Source organism: Lithobates pipiens, unplaced genomic scaffold (genome assembly GCF_037356315.1).
Source record: "Lithobates pipiens isolate NorthernLeopardFrog02 unplaced genomic scaffold, aLitPip1_a1.2 Scaffold_19, whole genome shotgun sequence".
NCBI classification, from domain to species: domain Eukaryota; kingdom Metazoa; phylum Chordata; class Amphibia; order Anura; family Ranidae; genus Lithobates; species Lithobates pipiens.
This window is the reverse complement of record NW_027507764.1, coordinates 195,068,215-195,091,584: the sequence shown is the minus strand read 5'-3', so window position 1 is coordinate 195,091,584 and position 23,370 is coordinate 195,068,215.

The window sequence follows — 23,370 nt, the reverse complement described above, 5'->3', positions numbered from 1 at the left end:
GAATTGTGCCTACTTTATCTATATTAACGCCCCGGATTGAATAAAGATCCTTCTGGGTCTGACGATCGGCTCCCCTCCCTCTGCCATGTTGCAGTCTGTGGGTTACTATGGTCGCACTCCGGTTGGCAAAGACGGGCGGTTGCTAAGCGACGTTATGGACAGTACAACGGGGTCCTTCCGAGGCAGGCATCAGCAAAGCCAGCTACAGCTTGTGCGCAGGTCTCATAGAGCAGAGAGCGTCTCTTCAGCTCAGCAGCGTGCGGGTATAATTCTCAGTAATGCCTGTAGATGGCAATGCTGAGCTGCTAACGGCACTGAGAAACTAGCTTCTAGATAAAGAAATGTCTCTGGTATATCAGCCAGGAGCGGTGGCGTGTGACAATGCGCGCCGCCTTCCAAAGGCGCGGGCTGCTGTTGGATTGCGTATGTCCATGAGTTTTAGTCCACCCCCTGACAAGTCACGCGGGTGTCCGTTGCTAGTGCCATAATTCAGCATTAGCATTGCTGGTGGCTCACGACTATACCCTGGTCCACCACTGCTAGTGCCATAATTCAGCATTAGCATTGCTGGTGGCTCACGACTATACCCTGGTCCACCACTGATCGATGATGGCAATGTCTATCACACTGACCAGTACTGGGCTGGCAAGATAGCAGTGAATAGCCGACTTAGAGCATTCAGATAATACAGTAATACACAGCCTGTCATTTTTTTACCCTATTAAAAAAACAAAATATATATATATCTTTCACTCTAATTATTCAGGCAGCTCTACAATAAAAATCGAAATAAACATAACAAAACAAAACAGAAATATAACAGAAAATAAAAAAATATTATCTTTAACATTATTATTTATTATTTTATACCCCATTTATTTACATTTTTATTGCAGAGCACCCTAAATAATAAGAATAAAAATTAAAAAAATTAAATAAATAAAAAAACATAAATATAATAGAAAATAAAAAAGTATATTTAAGGTTTTTATTATTTTATTACCATTTTATTATCATTGGCAAAAAAAACATAAATATAATATAAAATAAATAAATACAATTATGTTTAAGGTTTTTATTTATTGTTTTATACCCCTTTATTCACAATTTTTATTTCTATATTTACTATTTATCATATTTATTATTTTTATGCACTCTTATTTATATTTGTTTTATATATGACAGATTGTTTTATTTACACACACCCTTATTTTTTTTATTTTCTAGATTTAATCCTTTTTCTTTTTTTTGTGTTTAGACACCTTTATTTTTTTTTATTTTTTGAAACGTGATTACGTTTTTTTCCATAAACACACAAAAAGAAAATGATAACATTGGCAATAAACAAAAAGATACTGAATTTGCATAGAAAGAACGTAGAAGTAGAGCACTCAGAGGGTATTTGGCTATTATCAATATTTATTTTTATTCACTATTTTATACACCTGTATTTATAGTTATTTTTATATTTATTAACTATTGTTATTTTTTTATACACCCTTATCTATTATATTATATATTAATTCATGAAATGTTTTCATATATATTTATATATTGTAACTTTTTTATAGACTCTTATTTATATATATTTTTTTTTAATTATTATCATTATTATTTTTTTTACTCTACACTCTTATTTATTTCTTTTATATTACTTTTCTTTGTTCATATTTAATTTAACCCTTTTTTTCATCACATATTCACAATCTTTTCTGTTTGATTTCATCGCATTTATAGGATAATTATTTGTAACATTGCATTGCAGATTTTTAAAAGATTGATTGGAGCATAATATATGTAAAAATGTGTTGTAATAATTGTGTTGTAATAATTGCACTTATTTATAAGGGAGAAACTCAATAATTATTTGTATGGAGTTTTTTTTTTTATTATTATTATTTTTTTTAATCAGTAATACTTTTAACCACCTCAGTACAGTGCAGTTACACCCCCTTCCTGACCAGACCAATTTTCAGCTTTCAGCGCTCTCACAGTTTGAATGACAATTACTCAGTCATCCTACACTGTATCCATATGCAACTTGCGTCCTTTTTTCCACACAAATAGAGCTTTCTTTTAGTGGTATTTAATCACTAGTGGGTTTTTTATTTTTTGTGCTATAAATAAAATAAAACGTAAATTTTGTGAAAAAAATGCCTTTTTCTTCGTTTCTGTCATAAATTTTTGCTAATTAGTAATTTTTCTTCATAAATTTTGGCCAAAATTTATACTGCTACATATCTTTGGTAAAAATAACCCACATTAGTATATAATATTTGGTCTTTGTGAAAGTTATAGAGTCTACAAACTATGGTGCCAATCACTGAAAATTGATCACTTCTGATCAGGCCTTCAGTACATCAGGTGTACCTCATTTCTTGAGACACTAAGAGCCGGTTCACACAGCGGGCGATGCGAGGCGACACGACTCGCCTCACCTCGCTCTCGCAAGTCGCCCCCGTTCTGTACAATGGAACCGTTCTGAGAGGAGCGACTCGAGTCGCTCCGACTCAGAAAAAAGGTTCCTGTACTACTTTTGGGCGACCTCGGGGCGACTTGCATTGACTTCTATACAGAAGTCATTTGCAAGTCGCCGCTGAGGCCGCGGCAGGTCGCGGCGAGGCAAGTCGGAGTCGCCTCGCCTCGCCTGCTGTGTGAACCGGCCCTAACAAGTCAGGAAAGTACAAATACCCCCCAAATGACCCCTTTTTACAAAGTAGACATCCCAAGGTATTAAGTAAGTAGCATGGTGAGTTTTTTTAAGTTGTCATTTTTTCCCACAATTCTTTGCAAAATGAAGATTTTTTATTTTTTTTTTTATTTTTTTTTACTAAATTGTCATATTATCAGGTTATTTCTCACACACAGCATATGCATACAACAAATTACACCCCAAAATACATTCTGCTACTCTTCCCGAGTACGGCGATACCACATGTGTAGGACTTTTACACAGCCTAGCCACATACAGAGCACTAACATTGATGTAGTACCTTCAGACGTTCTACGAGCAAAAATTACGCATCTCATTTCTCAACCACCTATTACACTTTTGAAGGCCCTGGAGTACCAGGACAATGGAATTTCCCATAAAATTACCCCATTTTGGAAAGCAAACACCCCAACGTATAATCTGTGAGGCATAATGAGTCTTTTGAACGGTTCATTTTTTTCCAGAAGTTTTTGGAATATGTGGAAAAAAAATTTAACGCATTTTTTTTTACACAAAATTGTCAATTTATAAGATATTTCTAACACATAGCATGTATATAGCAAAAATTACACCCCAAAATACATTCTGCTACTCCTCCCGAGTATGGCGATACCACATGTGTAGGACTTTTACACAACCTGGCCACATAGAGAGGCCGAACATTGAAGTAGTACGTTCAGGCGTTCTAGGAGCATAAATGACACATCTCATTTCATTCCTACCCATCACACTTTTGAAGGTCCTGGACCACCAGGACAGTGAAATTACCCACAAAATGACCCCATTTTGGAAAGCAAACACCCCAATGTATATTCTATGAGACATGGGCTGGAGATAGGTACTCTGATGGCCTGGTGACAGGTACTCGGGTACTCTGATGGCCTGGTGACAGGTACTCGGGTACTCTGATGGTCTGGTGACAGGTACTCGGGTACTCTGATGGTCTGGTGACAGGTACTCGGGTACTCTGATGGTCTGGTGACAGGTACTCGGGTACTCTGATGGTCTGGTGACAGGTACTCGGGTACTCTGATGGCCTGGTGGCAGGTACTCGGGTACTCTGATGGCCTGGTGACAGGTACTCGGGTACTCTGATGGCCTGGTGACAGGTACTCGGGTACTCTGATGGCCTGGTGACAGGTACTCGGGTACTCTGATGGCCTGGTGACAGGTACTCGGGTACTCTGATGGCCTGGTGACAGGTACTCGGGTACTCTGATGGCCTGGTGACAGGTACTCTGATGGTTTGGTGACTGGTATTTGGGTACTCTGAAGGGCGGTGACAGGTACTCATATGGACTGTGACAGGTACTCGGGTACTCAGATGGACTGTGACAGGTACTCTGGTACACAGATGGACTGTGACAGGTACTCGGGTACTCAGATGGGCTGTGACAGGTACTCGGGTACCCTGATGGACTGTGACAGGTACTCGGTACTCTAATGGACTGTGACAGGTACTCGGTACTCTAATGGACTGTGACAGGTACTCGGGTACTCTAATGGACTGTGACAGGTACTCGGTACTCTAATGGACTGTGACAGGTACTCGGGTACCCTGATGGACTGTGACAGGTACTCGGTACTCTAATGGACTGTGACAGGTACTCGGTACTCTAATGGACTGTGACAGGTACTCGGGTACCCTGATGGGCCGTGACAGGTACTCGGGTACCCTGATGGGCCGTGACAGGTACTCGGGTACCCTGATGGGCCGTGACAGGTACTCGGGTACCCTGATGGGCCGTGACAGGTACTCGGGTACCCTGATGGGCCGTGACAGGTACTCGGGTACCCTGATGTGCCGTGACAGGTACTCGGGTACTCTGATGTGCCGTGACAGGTACTCGGGTACTCTGATGTGCCGTGACAGGTACTCGGGTACTCTGATGGGCCTGATGGGCTGTGACAGGTACTCGGGTACTCAGATGAACTGTGACAGGTACTCGGGTACTCAGATGGGCTGTGACAGGTACTCGGGTACTCTGATGGGCTGACAGGTACTCTGATGGGCTGTGACAGGTACTCGGGTACTCTGATGGGCTGTGACAGGTACTCAGGTACTCTGATGTGCTGTGACAGGTACTCAAATACTCTGATGGACTGTGACAGGTACTCTGATGGACTGTGATTGACAGGTACTATGAGGGGTGGTGACAGGTCCTCTTTATCGGGGGGGGGGGGCAATCAGTATGATTGGTGTACACTGTATGCGGTAACGAGATGTTACCGCAATCTCCTCCTCACACACGATCGGTGTGTGAGGAGGAGAACCCGGTAAAATCCCGTTACCGCAGTTTGTTTACATTTTTGTGATCGGCTGTGAAAGGCTCACAGCCGATCACGTGGGTAAACAGCCGGCCAATGGCTGTTTACCAGCGTCGGTGACGAGTAGTGTTCCCGGGGAACACGCCGCCACCGACGTGCACGCGCAGCGCGCTCGCGATCGCGCGCATGCGCCGTGCACGTTCGGGGTGTGACCATCTGTGATCGGCCGTGACTTCATCACGGCCGATCACGTGGTAAACAGCCATAACGAATGGCTGTTCACCCCCTTCGGTGGCGAGCGGTGTCTCCGTGACACGCCGCCACCGAAAAAAAAGGGATGCGCGCGCACGATCGCGCGCATTCCCTGTTTAAACGGGAGGCCGTCATATGACGGCCTCCCGCCACAATAGGTGCGCCGCCTGGCCGTCATTTGACGGCCGGCGGTCAGCAACTAGTTAAACAATAAAGAATATGAGCAGCACTGACCCCTTCTGGTGAAAGATAGATAAAGCATCTTCAGCTCACATGTGATGGTGCATATTCACCACACGAGGTCGCTCTGCTCAGAGCTCTGAGCCTGCAGTTTGCCATCCTGAATGTGTAAAGCAGAAGGTTGATGCTGATGATCAGCTCTAGTGAAGTGCCTGTGAGTGACATTTATCAGAGGAATTACTGACAGAATAAGGAACCAAACTGGTGCCAATCAGACTGCCAAAGCATCAGTGAGATGTTTTGAGTGCATAGGTGATCCCTGCCATCCCAATACTGGGCGACCTTTTGCTATAGATTTACAAATATTTGTAGATTTGTGATTAAAAAGTGAAGTTCTGCCCATCCTCCTCCCCCCTCCTCTACCGCTATAGCAACTTTTTTTTTTTGGAGTGGGTTCCTTTTTCTGACAGGTACCCGATCCCACTTCTGCTTCTCCCCCCTAGGTGAGAAAAACCGAGGTTCGGCTCCCCCCCTCCCGCAGCCTCCTGGGACAAGTCTCATGCCCTAGGAAAGTGATGGCGAACCTTGGCACTCCAGATATTTTGGAACTACATTTCCCATGATGCTCAGCCACTCTGCAGTGTAGTTGAGCATCATGGGAAATGTAGTTCCAAAACATCTGGGGTGCCAAGATCTCGCACATGAGCGGTGGGGTGCCAGCTGTGGAACAGCAGGAAGTCACAGCCGGCTTCCCAGAGTCAAGATGGCGGCGCTGGAGACCAGAAGACCAGCGAAGAAGCTGAGTTTACAACAAAAAAATAAAAAATGAACTACTAAGACTAGAATCACACATATGCGGGATGGGAAACACACGCTAATCGCACACGTTCCCCAACCCGCAGGAAATATGTGCTGCCCTTTAGAAGATGCACATGGCGCACCATCACCTCTTAATGTCCCCCCACACATAGAAAAGCGCGGAATGTTTTCAGGTACGCAAAACCACAACGTCTGGCAGCACCGTACAGTTCTGTCCATTCTAACCCCTTCCAGACCGCAGCGCGCCCATATACGTCCTAACTTTGAAGAGGAATATGGTTGTTATGGAAGCAGCTAGCTGCCATAACCCCGGTATCCTTTTCTTCAGCGGGTCCGGTTTCCGATAAGAGTGGTCTCTGCGGCGGATTCGCCACAAGATCACTTCTATCGGTGGTGGGAGAGGGGCCCCCCCAGCCATGCTCCAGTGCCCTCCGCTGCTTAGCGGAGCCGTCGGCAGCGGCGGAGGCGATCGGATGTTGCCCCTTGCCAAGTATGGAGATGAGTGAGGGGAAGATGGCCGCCACCCATCTCAAATAACATTGCAGGGCAGAAGAGACTTAAAAACGTCACTTCCGCCCATAGCTCTAAAAGGGACATTTAAAAAAAAATTTTTGATGACAAAATTTTTTTAGTTTTTTTATTGCATTTTAGTGTAAATATGAGATGTGAGGTCTTTTTGACCCCCAGATCTCATATTTAGGAGGTCCTGTCATGCTTTTTTTCTATTATAAGGGATGTTTACATTCCTTGTTATAGGAATAAAAGTGACACCGTTTTTTATTTAACCCCTTCCCGCCGAGTGTACGCAGATGTGCCTACTCAGCTTCCGGGGGTTATACAGGGATGATGCCCACACCTGCAGTGGAGGTCTGATTGGGAGGTCTGTACTAAGGGGGATTCTATACTGATGGGGGGGTCTGCACTAATTGGGGGTGTCTATACTGCAGGGGTTTGCACTAAGGGGGGTGTCTATACTGATGGGGGGTCTGTATTAAGGGGGGTGTCTATACTGATGGGGGTCTGCACTAAGGGGGTGTCTATACTGTAGGGGTCTGCACTAAGGGAGATTCTATACTGATGGGGGGTCTACACTAAGGGGGATTCCATACTGATGGGGGGTCTGCACTAAGGGGGGATTCTATACTGATGGGGGGTCTGCACTAAGGGGGATTCTATACTGATTGTGGGGTCTGCACTAAGGGGGATACTATACTGATGGGGGTCTGCACTGAGGGGGGTTCTATACTGATGGGGGGTCTGCACTAAGGGGGGTGTCTTTACTGTGGGGGTCTGCATTAAGGGGGATACTATATGTGCATGTCTTTTGGCCCACACAGCGTGGCTCAGCCCCGCTGCCTGCCCTCTGCTCACAGGATTCGATTGGCAGGAGTCAATGGTTCCTTCTGCTGCCTCTGTGAGCAGAGAGAGGGAGAGGAGAGCGCCACTGCAGACGGGCACAGCGCTGGATTGAGAGAGGACATAGGTAAGTATAGAATGGGGTGATTGGGCGATACAAACACTGGGACACTTTTTAGCTTAATGCAGGGAATGCATTAAGGTAAAAGATTTCCAGACTTTATAAGGACTTTACAGAACTAAACTTACCTTTGCTTCAGTGACAACGCCCCTCAATGGTGCCAGCATCTTCAGCTGTGTGGCGGTCTCCAGTCTTCTTCATGGGTCAGCGTAGTATGACATCACTCCTGCGCATGCACAGGAATCAGTCATTCCAGCACACAGAGACCAGGCCAGAGGTGTAAGCTGAGCTGCACATGTGCATTGCATGTCTCTTCTGCAATAAAGAGCCTGCCTGCTCTCTGTTTGTGGCAGTGAAACTTTTTATATCTATTATTTTTGTTTTGACCTTGGTCATAAAGGGTCTAACCATACCACTGTAAGCTCCTCCCACTGTAAGCACAACCTGACCACACCCACCATTAGCAGCAACTCTCTGTGTGAATGGCCACGCTGAGCTGTGCCCTGGGTCCCCCTACTGCAAGCTGCTCGCTCTGGGGGCTCTTGGCAGAAGGGAGGGGCCAAGAGCACCGACATGGGACCCAAGAAGAGAAGGATCCGAGCTGCTCCGTGCCAAATAACTACACAGAGCAGGTAAGTATAGCACGTTTGTTATTTAAAAAAAAAAAAAGCAAGCCTTTAATATCACCTCAAATATAAACCACTTTTGCTGCAATACTCTCCTTTAGAGGGTTTGTTCACCTTTACAGAAAATCTGTAAGGTGAACTTACTGTACACTGGGCCCCCTCCCCAGTCCCGTTGTACCAGGGTTCCACGATTACCCGCTGTCGGGCATCGGGATAATGCTTTACCGGTCCAGGGATTTGAAATCCTGTCTTTCACTCTTCTCCTCCAGCACTCACAGTATGGGCTAGGTGGATTCTGATTGGTCAGCACTGTCCAGTAAAGGTTATTCTTTAAAAGAAAATACTGTATCCCTAGTACTATATGGCAGCCGAAAGAGGAATGCAGAGAATACTGTAGTGTAGAGAATCAACTGAATGACAGCTCTACGTCTACTGGGGCTGCTGACTTCACATTCAAGATGGTGGCATCCAGCCGCAGTTGCCGGGCTTTGGGATCAGTGTTGCCAACCTACCAGAGGTGGCTCTAGGCTTTGTGAGGCCTTAGGCATAACCTAGACATGAGGCCCCATTCACATCTATAATGGGGGGAAAAAATAATTCAAGAAAAAAAAATGAATTGCATATATTAAGAGTACTGGTGTCAATGTGCTCAATCACACCAGTGCTGAGAGCACACTGACACCAGCGCTGAGATAGAGCACACTGACACCAGCGCTGAGCACACTGACACCAGCACTGAGATAGAGCACACTGACACCAGCGCTGAGCACACTGACACCAGCGCTGAGAGCACACTGACATCAGCGCTGAGAGCACACTGACATCAGCGCTGAGATAGAGCACACTGACACCAGCGCTGAGAGCACACTGACACCAGCGCTGAGAGCACACTGACACCAGTACTGAGACAGAGCACACTGACACCAGCGCTGAGCACACTGACACCAGCACTGAGATAGAGCACACTGACACCAGCGCTGAGCACACTGACACCAGCACTGAGATAGAGCACACTGACACCAGCGCTGAGCACACTGACACCAACACCAGCGCTGAGAGCACACTGACACCAACGCTGAGAGCACACTGACACCAACGCTGAGGCAGAGCACACTGACACCAACGCTGAGGCAGAGCACACTGACACCAGGGCTGACAGAGCACACTGACACCAGTACTGAGATAGAGCACACTGACACCAATGCTGAGAGCACACTGACACCAGCGCTGAGCACACTGACACCAGTGCTAAGCACACTGACACCAACTCTGAGAGCACACTGACACCAACTCTGAGAGCACACTGACACCAGCTCTGAGGCAGAGCACACGGACACCAGGGCTGAGGCAGAGCACACTGACACCATCGCTGAGGCAGAGCATGCTGACACCAGGGCTGACACAGAGTACACTGACACCAGTTCTGACACAGAGCACACTGACACCAGTTCTGACACAGAGCACACTGACACCAGTTCTGAGATAGAGCACACTGACACCAGGGCTGACACAGAGCACCCTGACACCAGGTCTGAGATAGAGCACACTGACACCAGCGCTGAGTACACTGACACCAGCGCTGAGTACACTGACACCAGCGCTGAGAGCACACCGACACCAGGTCTGAGATAGAGCACACTGACACCAGCGCTGAGATAGAGCACACTGACACCAGCGCTGAGATAGAGCACACTGACACCAGCGCTGAGCACACTGACACCAGCACTGAGAGCACACTGACACCAACACTGAGACAGAGCACACTGACACCAGGGCTGAGATAGAGTACAGTGACACCAGGGCTGACAGAGCACACTGACACCAGTACTGAGATAGAGCACACTGACACCAACGCTGAGAGCACACTGACACCAACGCTAAGAGCACACTGACACCAACGCTGAGAGCACACTGACACCAACGCTGAGCACACTGACACCAACGCTGAGAGCACACTGACACCAACGCTGAGAGCACACTGACACCAACTCTGAGAGCACACTGACACCAGCGCTGAGCACACTGACACAAACGCTGAGAGCACACTGACACCAACTCTGAGAGCACACTGACACCAGCGCTGAGCACACTGACACGAATGCTGAGAGCACACTGACACCATCGCTGAGGCAAAGCACATTGACACCAGTTCTGAGACAGAGCACACTGACACCACTGTACCACCCCCCCTCCAGTCACATGTACCACCCCCCCCAGTGACATAGTGACATGCACCCCCTAGTCACATTTACCTCACATATAGCAAGGCTCTGTCCCCTCATAGTTCAGTCCATCGGCTGCACAGTGCACACACAGGCTGAATTGGCTCCGTCTCCATCAGGGAAGCCCCGCCCTGGAATGAGGGTAGACTCGGTGATCCTGTGCTGAGATGCTAGCTGTGCCCTGCCCTTGCACAAGAAAGGACGGACAGGATTTGATGTTGGGGCAGGCCAGTTGAAGGTTTCTATGTGTCTGCTGGTGTTCTGACTGGAAGGACACCTGCACTGCAGTTCCACTTCCAGTGAAGTTTTCTTGACAGGAGTGGGGCGGGGTGTTACAGAGAAGAGAGGAGGCGGGCTGACTGTACTCTGAACGAGGAGGCACCTGGGACTGATGTATGATGATAGCGAGAGGCGGCTCTTTAGGCAAAGTAGGCGGGAGCATGGCCCCTAGGAGGGCGAGGCCTTAGGCCACCGCCTACTTTGCCCAATTAGAGAGCCGCCTCTGCTCTGAACAAGGAGGCACCTGGGACTGATGTTTGATGATAGCTAAAGGCGGCTCTTTAGGCAAAGTAGGCGGGAGCGAGGCCCCTAGGTGGGCGAGGCCTTAGGCCACCGCCTACTTTGCCTAATTAGAGAGCCGCCTCTGCTCTGAACGAGGAGGCACCTGGGACTGATGTATGATGATAGCTAGAGGAGGCTCTTTAGGCAAAGTAGGCAGGAGCGAGGACCCTAGGAGGGCGAGGCCTTAGGCCACCGCCTACTTTGCATAATTAGAGAGCCGCCTCTGGAGGTACTGCCAAATTTATTATCAGACATACTCTTCCAAAGGTTCTGGTTCTCTTTTTTACAAGTGCGATATTCTGTTTGAGATGCCTGGTGGGGTTCAGGTCCAAAAGTACTTGCATTTATGTTGCTGTACTGTAAAAATTTGCTTGACTTTGTGACTGTTTACTGTTAGTGTTTTTGTTCCCTTGTAGGTGTGTTGATGAAATTAATGTGTAAAAATATACTAAAGCGCTGATGTGAATAAATATTACAATATGTGAGAAATAAATATTAAAAAGATAACTAAATAATATAGCTGCAATTATATATATGTGAACTGCTACGCAAAAATAAAATGTTTTAAATTAATACTTGTGCTAATATTAACCTACTAATATTAAACAGTCTACCACCAGATTAAGTGAATAATTATGAACATATAGTGAACCATACAAAATATATGAAATTCCTTCTGTGTAATAAAGCAAACCTTTGCCACAAGTAAAAGAATATCACATTCCACTGTGTACAAACCAAAGTCTCTGCCCTATAATAAGGCTTACCTACAGGTACAGTAAATATCTCCTACACCTTTAGGAGATATTTACTTTAGATGCAGCCAGAGACGTCACCTGCAAATGCGCGCTGAAGGAACGGCATACCCATGCTGTCCCTTCAGTGTTGTACCATAAATAGCGACTCCCATCCGTATGTGCGGGAGTGACATCATTACTGGCATGGCCAATCAGATAGCTGAAGCCTGTGAACCTGGAAAGAGGACTGGGTGAAGATGGAAACGCCTTCAACGGTGACGGAATGATGCTGGAGGGCTTACAAGGAAAATCCTTTTCTTGGGAATACTTGCCTGAAAACGGATGTGTTTTGGATGCGGTTTACTACGGTTTACTACTACCGATTCAAGTTGTCCATACATTATACAGTTTTCTTTTTCAATTTCCTTTAGATTTACCTTCAACTGTGTACAATGTAAAAATTTAAAAACAAAATATTTTATTACAAAAATATATAGAAATTTATAGACCAATGATCATGCCTAAAAAGGTCACACTAATAACTCTCTCAAAACTGGACTATTGTTATCAAAAGAAAAATATATGGAGATGGCCTTTAGTCCAGGCTACCAGGAAGATATTTTAATAGTCAGTCCTTATGCATCAGGTTTGTGGATTTTGCTGGGCTAAAAAAAAGTGAAATGAACAAAGTATATTACAAATGCAATCAAATTTACCGATTTACTGAAATAATGAACCATGGTAATGTAGTATTTATTAAAGCATAGACTTCAGCCAAAATCCTTTTTTTTTTTTCAGTTGAGGGCAAAGTGGGTTAGAAGAAGAACCTCTGTCGTGATTTATTGTTGTCTGTATGGTTGTTAAAGATATCTCCCCTCTCACCATCTTCTAGTGCAGGGGTCTCCAAACTATGGCCCTCCAGTTGTTCAGGAACTTCAATTGCCATCATGCCTAGCCATGTTTGTGATTGTCAGAGTTTTACAATGCCTCATGAGATGTGTAGTTCTGCAACAGCTGGAGGGCCATAGTTTGGAGATTCCTGTACTAGTGACACAGAGGTTCCAATCCTATAGCACTTTCCAAAAAAACAAGTGTTTTTTATGATTTATTAGTGGCTTTGTTGGACAGATGTATCTCCATTTCCTGTCCCAGTGACAAAACAGGAAATGAGGGGGCATTTCTCCAAAGGTGGCACAGTCAGCAGTAAAAATCTGATAGAGGTGGTAACTCTATTCTATAGAAAACAAAAACAAACAAGCAAACATTTGTGTTTGGAATTTCACTTTAAATGTTATTTATTTTAATATAACAGCCCACATTGATTGGATGTCATACTACATTCACAAGAGTAAGCATAAAAAGAGAGAGTAGTGCACATAAGGAAGACATGGTCCACACGGTGCCTTTGTTCCGGATCTCCTTTTCACATCTGTTTCCCACATACCACCGGTCTCCAGATGTTTTACACCTGTAAAAAGTGTATTTATTAATCTGTGATATACCCAGATATGCATATTCAGTATAGAAAGTAATGCAAACAAGGTTTAAATATTTTTCAAGGGGCACGTGAAATAGTTTAAGGTGGAACTAGGATTTAAAGGAGAATTGTTTCCAAATAATCCAAAAGTGTCAATGCCACTCCAGAGTGTATAGTGTACTGTAACATTAAGCAAATAAAGCTGTAATGAAATATTACATCACAGTGAGCCGTTTATAGTTCTTTCAGTATCATAAATAATATATGCTGCCCTATGCACCCCAATACACACAGCACCATGCCTTGTGATACATGCGCCACATACCCCTAATGCCATAATACTAATCTAAGAGCTCCCATATAACCCAAGAGGCCAGAGGGAGACCCTCAGCTCAGCAGTCTTCATTCACCTGGGGCTCCGAGTCCTCATTGATGGGAAGCTCTGCCAACTTGCTCCACATCTCTTTCCTCCCAACTTCACTCCATCTTCCTGCAGAACCAGGTGCTGAAAGTCAGTGCACTCCAGGCCTGGTACCCACTGCCACTTTGCAGAGTTAAAGGGAGAGAGGAGGCTGCTACTATACTGCAGCCACAAAGGTAGAGAATGAAGACCTTAGTTAGATGCCAAGTTAGACAGGGTGAAAAAAAAACAAAATGTCAATCTAGTTCAACCAACAGAATAAAAAAAACACAAAATACAGAATCTTTAACCCACAGTTGACCCAAAGGAAGATCAAAAAAAAAAAAGCCCTACGGGCATGGTGCAATTTGCTCCAGTAAATTCCCCCAGGAGGCAACCAGGTATCTACTGAGCTGGCCAGAACTAGTTTTTAGGGAGTCTATTCCACAGCTCTTACTGTAAATAAGCCTTTCTGTGCCCCTTTGTATCCTTTTTTTTTTTATAACATTAAATCATATATTTATTACCACCCTAGAGGAGGAATTACCTTGAATGCCATGATTGCTTTATGTGAGATGTATTCTATTTTTTATAGTCAATACCATGGTTTTTAATTATGTGCCATTTTTCTTGCATGCTATATACAGTATAATAAAATATTGAAACTGGACATGGAAGGTGATCTATTTATGTACTTTTTAAAAAAAATATATATATGTTTAACACCTTCCCGCCCTATAGCCGAAAGACGGCTACAGCGCAGGCTTAATTTGCCGGGAGGGCGTACATGGATGTCCTCCCGTAATCCTGCTGTCTGTGCACCTCCTGTGGACTCAGCTGATCACAGATCTGGGGAAGGGGCCAATCACAGCAGCCCTTTACCACGTAATCAGCTGTGTCCAATGAAAGTTGATCGCAGAAGTAAGCACAAGACGGTTATCAGCTTTCCTTTTATCATGCTGACAGCATGAGGAGAGAAAAAGAGAGCTGATAAATGGCTAAAAGCACATCGGCACTGATAATCAGGGCACTGATTATCAGTGCCCTGACTATCAGTGCAGTCCCAATAGTGCCCACCAGTGCTCCCAATCAGTGGTCACCAGTGCTGCCAATCAGTGCCCATCAGTGCTGCCAATCAGTGCCACCTATCGGTGCCACCTATTAGAGCCCATCAGTGCCACCTATTAGAGCCCATCAGTGCCACCCATCAGTGCCCATTAGAGTTGACTATCAGTGCCCATCAGTGGCGCCTATCAGTGTAGCCTCATCAGTGCCACCGGTCAGTGCCACCTATCAGTGCCGCCTGATCAGTGCCACCTCATCAGCGCACATCAGTAAAGGGAGAAAGATTACATGTTTGCTAAATTTTATAACAAACTATGAAAAATGTTTATTTTTGTATATTTAACAAAAAATAAAAATCTCAGTGGTAATTAAATATCACCAAAGGAAAGCTCTATTTGTGTGTAAAAAAAATACAAAATGTAATTTGGATACAGCGTTGCGTGACTGCGCAATTGTCATTCAAAGTGTGACAGTGCTGAAAGCTAAAAATTTTCCTGGTTAGGAAGGGGGTAAAAGTGCCAGGTAGGAAAGTGAGGAATGTACACTATATTTTAGGTGATATTTACATCTTTGTGTTTTGGGCTTGTAGCATCCTACGTTCTGGGTTCATTTGTATTGCATTTGATATTTGCAGATTCTGAATCCCTTACTTTGGATTTCAGATTCAAATTACACAAAGGCCGTGCTTCATTATTTTTTCTCCCAATGAAGGTATAGGTGTCAGTTGAAGACATAAGACAATGTAATTCCCATGTGTCTGATATAGCATCTTGATTCAGCAGTGTCACCTTAGTTAGTAGTTTATTTCATGTGACAGGTTCACATTACCCTTTATACATCAAACAACCATTGCATTATGTAGGGCAGCCCCCGTAGGAGCCGCTGGTGACTAGGGGTCCTGCACAGCCAGGCACACTAAATTTCTACAGGCTCGCTTGAAATTGGAAACGTTTTATTTTTTTTATTAGGGGTTAATAAACTTGAATAGGGATAGGGTTATTATGGAATGCTCACTTGACTGGAACAAAGTCTCTTCAGGGACACTCAAATATATTCACTCTCTGTATACACTCCTCATCCTCCAGTACATCACTTGCTTGCAGGAACAACTCAGACCCAGCCGGAACACTGTTTGATGAATGTGGCAAGGCACTCAGCCAGATCAAGCAAAAGCCCTTTACAGGCAGGGACTGCGGGCCCCTTTGGTGCGTAGAGAAAAAGTCCAGTGTCCTGCTACATACCTGTAACTACTGATCCCAGCACCACCTCTTCAGGCACTGCCAGCCCACCTGGCTACAGCTGCCCCTTTCACTAGCCCTCCTGGCTACTTCCTACAGTCCTCTCAGACTGCCACACTCACCAGCCACACAGCTGTGTTCTGCCTGGAGATATCTCAAGCCGCGTACACACGTAGCGAACTATCCTACGGACTTAGTCTGGCGGACTTCCCGCCAGACTGTCCGTCGGACTTTCCGAACGAGCTACTTGCCCACACATGGCACTTTTTCAGCGGACTAATGCGGCGTACTAAGTCCGCCGTACTATCCGCCCTACTTTTGAAATGAACGGACTCGCCCACACACACGGAGGAAAGTCCGCTCATTTCGAGCGCTTCTCCAGGTAGGCGGGGCCCGCGAAGGAGACATCGCTGGCCCCGCCACCTGGTATGGACTTAAAGGGGAACCCCAACTCCAAAAAATATCGGCGTGGGGGTCCCCCCAGGTCCACATCAGACTCTTGTTCGAGCATGCTACCTGGCCGGCCAGGAAAGTGGGGCGAGCGAGCGGCCCCCCCTCCTGAGCCGTACCAGGCCGCGTGCCCTCAACATGGAGGGGTGCCTTGGGGAAGGGGGGGCGTGCGCCCCCCCACCCCAAAGCACCTTGTCCCCATGTTGATGAGGACAAGGGCTTCTTCCCATCAACCCTGGCCGTTGGTTGTCGGGGTCTGCGGGCGGGGGGCTTATCAGAATCCGGGAGCCCCCTTTATTAAGGGGGCCCCCAGATACCGGCCCCCCCCACCCTATGTGAATGAGTAAGGGGTACAATGTACCCCTACCCATTCACCTGTGTAATAAAGTACAAAAAAAAACAACACATAAGATAAAATAGTTTATTGCACAGCTCCGGGGTCTTCCGTCTTCGGGGGGTCTTCTCGCCAGACTCCTCCGCTATCTTCTTCTAGCTCTTTTACTAGCGGAGGAGCCCGGCTTTCTTCCTCGCCACCGGCCTCTTCTTCCGACTTCGGGGGCACCCCCCCATGTTGAGGGCACGCGGCCTGGTACGGCTCAGGAGGGGGGGGGGCGCTCGCTCGCCCCCCCTTTCCTGGCTGGCCGGGTAGCGTGCTAGGACAAGGGTCTGATGTGGACCTGGGGGGACCCCCACGCCGATTTTTTTTGGCGTTGGGGTTCCCCTTTAAGTCCATACCAGGTGGCGGGGCCAGCGACGTCTCCTTCGCGGGCCCCGCCTACCTGGAGACCCGCTCAAATGAGCGGACTTTTCTCCGGGCGGGAAAAGTCAGTTAATTTCAAAACTACGGCGGACTGGCATACACACGGCCGGATTGTCCGCCGAAATGCGAGTCCGGCGGGAAGATTGGAGTGCAAAACTACTTTCTAAGTCCGCCGTACTTTCGGGTCAAAAAAGTATGCCGGAGGCTACACACGGGGGGATTGTCCGGCGGACTTGAGTTTGCCGGACTTTTCCACCCGATTGTTTGATCGTGTGTACGCGGCATCAGATGTGCTAGCTGGCTCCTGTTGTCCTCATTCTTGCTCCCGTGCCTCTGGACAGGACAGACTAGGGGGTGGCTACCCTCAAGGGCCACTGACAGCCTCCTCAACACTATCTGCAGCTTCCACCCAAACTCTGCACTGCCCCTGCTGGCCTGACTGAGTATTCAAGAGGGGCCCACCCCCTATCAGCCCACTTGCTGAGGACCAGCCAGGGCCCTCCTTAACATTCCAGGCAGCTCCTCCCAGCCTTCCTTCCATTCCTCCGGAAGCCTCACCAAGGCTCCAGCAAGCAAGCGGAGGCACCAGAGGTGTTGCCTTATGAGTCCTCCAGCCTCCCTAGATCACTCACCCCGGCCCAGATTAAACACAGACTTGGCTCCCAGCCAAGCCTAAATTTTTTTTTCAATTTCTTTATTTATTTATTTTTTTCCCTTTCCATTTTATTTTTTCCTCAAGTAAACAAGAATAGAATTTTACATAAACAATCTAAGAGTCATACATCGTGTTTCCATATTCATACATAATAAACAAAAAGAGCATAACAATTCATTCTATTCCCTTAGCCTCTTATTCCCTTTATAATGTAATGTATAAATCCAAAGAGAGAGCAGGCTAGGTTAATGGTAATCTATATAATATATCGGGGCAATATCATAGAGACTTCACTCTCAGTCCCACATACCCCATGTCTGGTCCTAGGTTGGTACTGTTCCCAATCAGGCCAGAGTTATATTGTTATCCTCTTATTTCTCATCTTCCCCCCCTGATATTTTCCCCCCTATTCTTCTCCCCCCCCCCCCCCCCCGAGAAAAAAAAAAAAAAAAAAAAAAGGGGGGGGGGGGGGGAGTTCTCATCTCCTTCCCCTATATCTCCACCCTCCTCCCCCTTAAATCGCATCAATCTGTCTCCTTCCCTCCTCCAAGGAGATATAGAGGTTCCATGGTGTCCATATTTCCAAGTAAGTTTTCCTTCTTTTCCTGGCTGTCCATATTAGGTCTTCCATCCTGTTCACCTCCTCAACTTTCTTCAACCACATGCTCACACTGGGGGGTTGTATTTGTTTCCACCTAAGTGTTATACATGACTTGGCTGTATTTACCAAGTGACACAGGATGGAATTCCCACCTATATTTCCTGAGGTCTCTGACAAGTTCAGGAGGAATACTGCTGGGTCCTCCCGTATTTCTACTTCACTGAATTTTTGAGCGATCTCTCGTACCTCTTTCCAGTATTTCTTAATTTTTGGACATGACCAAAATATATGTAAAAAATTTCCCACTTCTTTCTGGCACCTCCAACACTTATTTGATATATGAGGGAAATATTTTTGAAGTTTTTCTGGTGTTCTATACCACTGTGCGATAATTTTATAATTAGTTTCCTGTAGTTTTGTGCATGTTGCTGTTTTAAAAATTGATTGTATCATATTTTTCTTCTGCTCCTCAGAAAAAGTCCTTCCTAGGTCTATTTCCCACTTCCTAAAGAAGGGTACCTGAAAATTTTCTACGGGTTTAATCAGTAACGCGTACATTTTCGAGATTGCATGCGTAATTGGTTCCTTTTCCATACAGAGTTTCTCAAATGGCATATAGTCTCGCTCTAGTAACTCTGGCACTATCTCTGTTTTTAGAAAATGTCCTAATTGTGCCGCCTGCCAGAAATCTAATTGAAAAGGGTCTTTTCTATCTATCATCTCCTGCATTGTTGGCCATTTACCTTTTTTCACGAAATGCGAAGCTTGATATATTCCTTTTTTAATCAACTTATCAAAAGGTCCTTTCTGTATGCCTGGTATAAATCGGGGGTTACCCAATATAGGGACTAGAGGGGAGTTCTGTGTCGATATCTTATTCTTAGCTAAGAGATGGTAGCATATCTGTAATGTGGGTCCTATTGTAGGGTGTAGCTTCGTATCTGAGGTCAAATTTCTGTAGCACCAAGGTGCTCTATGTAGTAGCTCCCTACATTGTGCTTGCTCTAATTTTACCCATATTTTCTGATCTCCATGTCGACACCAGTCTAGTAATCTACCTAGATGTATTGCCTGGTAATATTTGTATATGTCTGGTGTTGCTAATCCCCCGTATTGCTTTGGTAATGTTAATAATGTCCTCCGTATCCTTGGTTGTTTGTCTGCCCAAATAAATTTCATAAATAATGTTTGTATAGTTCTAAAAAAAAATCTTGGTATTAACATTGGGATTGCCTGGAGGAGGTACAGGAGTTTTGGCAAAATATTCATCTTGATTATATTATTTCTTCCAAACCAGGAATGTATTCCCCTGTGCCATCTCTCCAGGCATCCTCGTACCATCTTCAATACTGGTACAAAATTTAATTCATATATCTTATTGAAGTTTGTTGCGATCGTTATTCCTAAGTATTTCAAGCCATAGTCCGTCCAATTAAATTTATAATTTAATTTTATTAGTCTCGTCATTTTCTCTGGGACTGCTATCATTAAGGCTTCTGACTTGGAGCAGTTTATTTTAAAGTGGGATAATGTACTATATGTCTCGATTTCCTTACAGATTTGGGAGCGAGATTATCGGATTCGTCACTGTAAAAAGCATATCATCTGCATATGCTGCGACTTTATTATGGGTTTCTCCTATGGTTATTCCTTGGATATCCCTGTTGAGCCTTACTCTGCATAGAAGTGGTTCAAGGGTCAACGCAAAATAACAGAGGGGACAGTGGACATCCCTGTCTGGTCCCATTTGTTATTGGGAAAGATGTAGATACCACTCCATTTACTCTTACTTGAGCTGTAGGTTTTTCATACAAGCTTGTTATCCAGCCCATCATTTTCCCTCCTAGCTTTATATGTCGGAGTACCGAGAACATGAACCCCCACCCCACCCGATCAAAAGCCTTTTCTGCATCTGTTCCCAGAAATATACAGGGGGTATCGGTAGAGATGACTGTATGTATTAGGTTTAAGGCCTTAATAGTATTGTCCCTTGATTCTCTTGTTGGGACAAATCCCACTTGGTCTTGATGAATCAAAGAGGGCAAATACAACAGTATCCTCAAGGCTAATAATTTGCTAAATATTTTCAAATCTGCGTTCAGTAAAGATATTGGCCTATAGCTTCCACATTGTTTCGGGTCTTTACCTTCTTTCTGTATCACTGTGATTGTAGCTTTAAGTGTATCTGAGTGGAAAGTCGATATGTCTCCTATTTCATTAAACAGTTTAACCATATATGGACATAATTCCGGCATAAGCGTCTTATAATATTGGGCTGTTAGTCCATCTGGACCAGGTGCTTTCCCACTTTTTATCTGTTTTATCGTGTTTTGTACTTCTTCTAGTGTGATTGGGGATTCCATCTCCTCTTGTGCAGTACTTGTCAGAGTCGGCATTTCGCTTGATCTTATGTATTCATTTATCTTAGCTTGATCTGATGCCCTCAAATTCAGATTATACAATGAGGAGTAGAAATCGCCAAACACACCAGCAATCTGTTCTGGCACTCGTTCTTCCTCCCCACCTTTTTTTCTAATTATAGGTATGTATGTCTTGGATTGTATTTCCCGTAATGCTCTCGCTAGTTGTTTTCCGCATTTATTGCCGGATTCATAGCTACACTTACGTCCTATCTGAATTGCCATTTTAGCTCTGTACTGTAGCAGATCTGTAACTTGCCTACGTGTGCTTATTAATTCTTGTTCAACTTCTAAGTTCTGGGCATGTTTATGTTGGGCTTCTAGATGTTGCATTTTTACTAATAATTCTGTTAACTTAGTTTCTCTCCTTCTTAATCCTTGCTCCGTGCTTAATCAATACTCCTCTGATTACTGCCTTGTGCGTTTCCCAGATTGTTCCCAAGGAACTTTCTGGGCCTTCGTTCTCCTGAAAGAAGAATTTTATCTCCTTTCTGACATCCTCCAGGACTAAAGGATCCTGAAGGAGGCTCTCATTGAGTTTCCACATCCTAGAGGTTAAATGTTTTTTCCCCGTTAAATTATATTTTAAAAATTTGGGGCATGATCTGACCAGGTAATTAGACCAATAGTGGCTTCCTTAACTGAGGATAATTGTTTATGCGGAATAAAAAACATATCTATCCGTGAATACACTCTATGCGGTTTGGAGAAAAAAGAGTAATCTCTTTCCTTGGGGTGTAATAATCGCCATATATCTACCAGTTTTGTTTCTGTTATTGCCTGGGCTATCCTCTTTCTTATTTTAGGTGTCACTGACGATGTCCCTGATGAGGTGTCTTCACTGGGGATTAATGGGGTATTAAGGTCTCCCCCCATAATCAACTGTCCTTCTTCGAATTCCATAAGTTTGTCAAGTATCTCTTTAAAAAAGAGGTCTTGTTGTATATTGGGGCATAATATGTTGCTAATGTAACTCCTACCCCTCCTATAGTCCCCTTTACAAACAGATACCTTCCCTTTGCATCTATCATAGAATCCCTATTGTTGTGAATTCATTAAGAAAAAAAAATAATAATAATACATTCATATTTACTGTCAAAGAGGTGAGATTGTTTAGGCCTTAGGAACAGATGATCTACAATGTTGCTATCATTGAACTATTACCCTCTTGAAGAACACAAAATACATGATCACTACATTAACTATTGAAAACTTTTACAAGCATGCATTGGGACAGAAACTCGCTGAAACAATGGTATCTTCTGTCACCAAATAAAAAGCTGTTTACTTATTTTGTTGGTTAGAGTGAGAAGGCCAAACTTGCATAAGTATTTATCACATGGAAATAACCCTTAACTAGAGAACCCCATTGTACGTAAGTAAAAGACTATTTGGACAATATACAACCGTGCAAATAGCTGACGCCTCATCCAAAAACATATTGAAGGACACAGCTAACCCATTTAATCATTTATTGGAAGCTCAGAGTTCATCCCAAAACATGCTGTAAGATTCATCTACCAGTATCATCTATATTTTTCTAAGCCATTCAATTTATACATAGGTCACAACTGAGATTATAAATTTAGTATCTAATGATCTAAAGAACTTTGTCATAAAGAATTATATATGAAAGTGTGATTATAAGTAGAAGTGTTTTAGCAACAAATTAGTATTATGAAAAACATATAATCATGATTATAATTGTATAAGAATTTAACCTATGTTTAGATAAACAAATATTGATTGGATACCCAAATTATACATGGATCCATATAGATAATAATTGTATGTGATATTGTTTGTGATATATCTAACCTGTGTCCTTTCTATATGGACTAAAGATTAACAGATATACATTGATATACATATATATCAACAATTTATGCAAGTGATTATTGAACTTTATGTTAAAGAGTATTTTACATTATGCCCTAATTCTTGAACACTCGAATATATTCGTTAGAACATATAAATAACGAATACATATTACAGAATTAGAAAAATATTCACTTAAAGAAATAAAACGCCAAACATAGGTGAGACACCTGGTGGTGGAAGGTGCTATTACCTTAAAATCACGAGACTCCCGGGAAAGCTAACCATTAAGTCTGCCGGCCAATGAGGGGGGAACACATACCCTCTGGGCAGAACTTAGTATAATTTTATAATCCTTTTGTTGAAGAGGATATTTAAGAAACTAGAAAGATGGAGAGAGGAGGAGGAAGCTCGGAGGAGAGCTGGGGGGAGAGAGTCAGGGGGAAGCTTAGGGACCCCCCCTGAGAAGGGACACTGGAAGACATGCCTGAATACACATTTTACATTCATGAAGATCCCTGCTCCTTGGAATGTTGAAGCCACGGCAGCCATCTTAAAATTCCTGGTAACTAATACTCCACACTAATAGCCATATTGGAAATGGGTAAATATATGTTTATCATCTATTTTA